Source organism: Hipposideros armiger, unplaced genomic scaffold, assembly GCF_001890085.2.
Source record: "Hipposideros armiger isolate ML-2016 unplaced genomic scaffold, ASM189008v1 scaffold_354, whole genome shotgun sequence".
NCBI classification, from domain to species: domain Eukaryota; kingdom Metazoa; phylum Chordata; class Mammalia; order Chiroptera; family Hipposideridae; genus Hipposideros; species Hipposideros armiger.
Window position 1 is genome coordinate 1,190,371 of NW_017731704.1, and position 5,032 is coordinate 1,195,402.

The 5,032-nt window shown below is 33.3% G+C and overlaps 1 protein-coding gene across 4 annotated transcripts in view; it reads left to right on the plus strand.

Annotated features, from left to right (window-relative positions):
* The window catches only part of CD36 (CD36 molecule (CD36 blood group)), an 86,550-nt gene that overhangs the window by 37,213 nt on the left and 44,305 nt on the right, over positions 1–5,032 (plus strand). The window contains exon 1 of one of the 4 annotated variants that reach the window (XM_019661587.1): positions 540–622. The exons of the other annotated variants lie outside the window; for them this stretch is intronic. The gene's annotated coding sequence lies outside the window, so the exon portion shown is untranslated. Of the gene's footprint in view, positions 1–539; positions 623–5,032 lie in introns of those variants that run through there. 4 annotated transcript variants of the gene reach the window in all.

Consider the following 5,032-nt stretch of genomic DNA (forward strand, 5'->3'; position numbering starts at 1 on the left):
AGCTCTTAACCAACTGAGCCACTCGGCCGGCCCTTATTTATCTCATTTTTAAGACCCCTCTCCAGGGAGTATCTCTACTCTAGATTACATTTCTCAACGTTAAAATTTGTTGTACCCTCAGTCCAGTGAATTTTCTATATTTCTACCCTGTGAGGTTTCAGATTAATTGATTGCACAACTTTTTTCTCAACCTTTTTTTAATTTGGCATTCATTAAGTAAATGCTTACTTTTGTATTGATTTGTTTCCTACTATTTCACCACGCTATGTTTTGAGGCCTAGTTATTCTTTTACCTGAATATTTCAGTTTTCTCCCCTAATAATTTTCCATCTACTGTATGAGTACAAATTACCCTGACAACTACGCTGATTATATTTCCTTACATTTTTTAATATCATTTAAATGTTGGCTTTTCTTCCCTCTCCTTAGAAAGTTAAGTCAGCTTTGCAAATTTTTCAAGTAAAGGTTAGGTCTGCCAACATTTTTAGATAGCCAATGAAATTTACATATGAATCTTATGCCACCCACATAAGAAGTATCCACAGATGTTTTTAAAGAGGTGCTTTCTCTTTAATCTCTCTTGAACACACATCTCCTACCGTGGCTTCTAGTAAACATATGGGTAAGTTTGTTTTATATTTTTAATGAAGTATGTTTGCTTTCATCCTGTGTTTCGATTCGTTAGACCACATGGTTTAAATATAAACTTTAATTACCCTGATATTCTTCATTTTATCTTTAATAATGTCTTTGAAATATTCTTTTAAAGGTGATATTAGAAACCTCCATTTTAGACTTTCAACCTTTCACTGGCATTATTTTATACCATTGACTTGTGTATTTAATATTCTCTTTTTAAATTATGTTCATATATATTTATTTTTATTTCTGCATGTAAAGCCCCTCTTCACCATACAAAGTAGGTAGAACATGCCTTTGGTTTAATACTTCTATAAATAAACAATGCAGCAATTGAGAAAATAGATGTATGTTCACATATGGACATTCCCACATATATAATCATGGGTGTATATACATGTGCATAAATATGTCTGTCTGTATGTATAAATCTCATGTGTAAATCTCCATTGTTATCCCTAGGAATTAAAGTGATAAAACAAATTTTACCTTATAATGTTACACCGCTAATTAATGTTTTGAGATAGTTTATAAGGTCTTTAGGATAGATTTTATTTGCTTTATTTAATCTCAAAATAATTCTGTCATTTGCCACTTACATAATATGTTCACTGTTCATTCCTTGTTTGTTGCATTTAGATATGATTTTCCTCTCAATACAATGTCCAGCTATTTAAAGTTGTTATTCAATTTGGACAAATGTGTTGAAAAGAACATGTAAAATTAGGTATTGATCAAGACATTATCTTTATTTTTTTTTTCTTTCAGAAGAAAGTACAGGTTCTTGAGTCAGTCTATGTGGGTTTTAATCCTGGTTTTGGCACACTTAGAGGAGTGACCTCAGCTAGTTGTCTAAAGAGCCCAGAATGGTCAACGAGGTAATACATGTGAACTACTTAGTTCAACAGCTAGCAGGTAGCAAGCCCCTAGTCTGCATTAACTGTTATTGTATCATCACCATCTTTTATAAGTCTTTGCTTACCTATACAATCTAGAATTGCCACACCAGTTTTACTAAAATTCTTCATTTGTGGAATTATAAAAACAGAAATTCATCATTTAAAAATCTTTACTACGTAGAACCTTCATACAGCTTTACATTTTTAAATTTAAATCTACCATCTGATTCAATCTTAACTTCAGGGTGTAGGTAGACTCTGTAGTTATTTCTCTGACAAGAAAGAAAATCAAGGATATGATTACTGTGCTTTGCCCAGTCCACAATCCTATTATTTTTAATAAAGCTGCGACAAGCACTTGTGCCATGTGACTGCTCTCCTAGAACCCTTGTAATACATCTATCATCTGCTTCTCAAATATGTTGCAATATTTATATTACTCAACGTACTTTACTCTTCCTCTTTTACTTCACAAGTGTTAAATTCCATGAATCAGCTTATCTAAAAGTACTGTTACAAAGATTTTTAAGAATCATACAAATGCTAGAAAAAATTTTGTTTATTATTGTTATATTCTTGAAGTGGAGAAAGTCTTTCAAGGCATGATACAATACTTTAAAGAAAATTACTATGAAAGTTAATGGCATAAAAAATTTAAAATTTGATAATTTTAAAATACCATAAAATAAAGTTAAAAATAGTAAAAAAAACATTTTTTTTANAATTTAAATATTTTGTACTGCATAAATGGTGTAGATGAGGTTAAAAGAATAAGTGGCAGAATAAGTTTAGTTTTGACTAAAATATTTTTGGTAATGTTTGGAAACCCATGAATCTGTATTTGGAATCTATTGGAAGCTGGATTCCTTTGAAGACAGAATATACTTGTAAATATTTGAGGATGGTATGAGCATATTCATAAAAGCAGTGAAGAACCGAAGGAACTCATGGTTTCTGCTGATGTAGGGATGGCTGTGCCTTTGTAAATGCAACTGAAGTAAGTTAATTTGGATGCAACTCCAAATTTACCTACTTAAAGCCAGGCATTATTTTGAAAGAGTATTAGAAAGATAAAAATGAGTTGTCAAATAAATGTCAACTAGGGAAGATAAGTGTAGGGCAACCATGGGAGAGCAGAAGGAAAACTGAAAACAAAGAAGCTTGTGAAAGAGAAAAGTCTATACTGAAGCTGATTATAAAAACAATATTTTGGGACACGCTTCTTGACAAGATGGAAAGTGATTAATGGTTTTTAATTTTGAGTTGCATGAAATGGTGTGGTTTCCATGTTTTTATGAACTTATTTCACCTACAAACTTTACTCACTGTAGCTCTCTTTCCTGCAACCTACTGTGATTACCTAGTTTTCCCTGAGAGGTTGTAGAAAATGAGAGGAAAAACAGGCCTAGCAACAATCTTGGATTGTCTCCAGAAAATGTTTTTAGTCCTTGGAATACATGGAGGATGCTGCTTCAAGCCTTGTACATGCAGCTTGGGAAAAAAAAACAACAAGGATATCCTCAGTGTATTCTTTCTGAACAGGAAAGAGCTGTGTTGTTAACAAAAAGATTACTCAGACAGCATGCGCCCCTCAATTCCCATTTGTCTCTTTACCCATGAGCTGGAGGCATTGCGGAGTAGGGTAGTTTGCTTACCCAAATACCACAACTGAGAGACCTGGGGTTCCAAAAGCCAAGACAGCAGTTGTGCCCTAGCAGTCTCTCAGGATAGATGTGCTAGTCAAACAGTGCAAAGCTAACAGGACTAGCAGAGTCATTTAAGGGTGACATTCCATAGCAAGACCTACTTTTGTTTACTTAAATCACAACCTCAGAACAAAGAGAAGAGCAACATTCAGGGATCTGAAAGGGGATGGTCCAATAAACATGTTTTGACTACCTGGTGCTTGCTGGAGAACAGTGAGGATAAGAGACATATAAAGACAGGATTGATGTACCTAAATTTACCTAGCAGAGTTAAAGGGTGAAAGGTTTCTTTCTACTTAACTGCAAGGTAGATTCCTTTATTAAGTTCCTGGTCAATGCCCAATACCGTGAAGCAAACTTTAGTGCTGCTCCTCAAGTGTCAGGGCTAAAATGAAGTTTAATAGGTAAGTCAAACTTCTCTATTACTCAGAATTTAAGCATGGAGATTCCAGAGCAATGGATTTACGCTGATAAGCGCTAATTTGTTTCATTCCAGCAGATAACCAGCTATCACAGAGACACATGTAGGACAGTTGCAAGGTTTTGAGATTTTATAATTCTAAATTTACGTGATATCTCTCTTATACAGTAGTCTGTCACCATTTGTTCAGTCTGGATTCTAATGTTCATGTTTTCTAGAATATACTCATGGAAATATGTAAAGAAACAATTTAAATGATCCATAACATTTCTATGAATACATTTGCTTCTGGAAGATATATATATATATATATATATAATCTCTGTGTGTGTGTGTGTGTATGTGTGTGATAGCAAGTGGTGGGGTTTGTTGTTTTGTTTTAACAAACTATTCTATGAGGCTTTGTTCAAACTGAAAAATACATTTAGAGTAAGATGTTCCCACTTTGAATCCTATAGACAGTTGGAAATCTTAAGTCTGTATTTCAAGTTCTTCCAAGGGCTTCTGAGAAGTAGCACTCTAAACTTATTGGTCTCTGGGAAGACAGAAAACTCAGGCTTTTCCAAGAGCAAACCCTTTCTTTAAGCCCACTGAGAACTAACTTAAAAAATGATTGTTTGACTTTACCACAGGGTTGATTAGACTGTTTTATCTTTCTTTAAAACTTCTAGCAGAATCTGCTGTGTCACTCAAACTCAGGGTTTGTGCCAAACAGTTCTTTGAAGTGTCCGGGAGAAGGCTCAAACTTTTCCGTTTCAAACAAACAAACAAAACAAACAAAAAGAAAGTCATCAGAAATGTATTATTTCCTGTGTGGTGATGTTTAAAATAAATTATTGTTATATAATGTGCTTCTTAGAAACTAATTTTTTTACAACTTTCCACAGGAATCTAATTAGGTATACTTCCATGTCCCTAGAAAAGAGAGAGAGTGTGTGAGTGTGTGAGTGTGTGAGTGTGTGTGTGTGTGTGTGTGTGTTTAATTCATTCAGGAATCTGTTGTCCAAGTGTTGAGTATCTTTAAACTTAAGGTAATGGACTGTCAGATGGAATAAATGTCAATATAATTTAGTTTTTCAAAGACATTCTTGTCAGTGTGGTTAGTATGTCTCTTTATATATTAAATGGACCCAAATCACTTTGTCTCATTAGACACCTGATTTCTTTATGTAAATTTTGTTTCTATACATTCATCATGTTCTTCAACATTTTAAATGTTATTTAAACAGAATAACAAACACCTGATATTATTTTAGCATTTTAAAGCCCATAATGTTAGTCAAGCCATGAGCCAATGCGAATGTAAATTGATTTCTTTAACCCTTCTTAAACATATCTTATTTATCTCTTTTTTTTTTTTTTTTTTT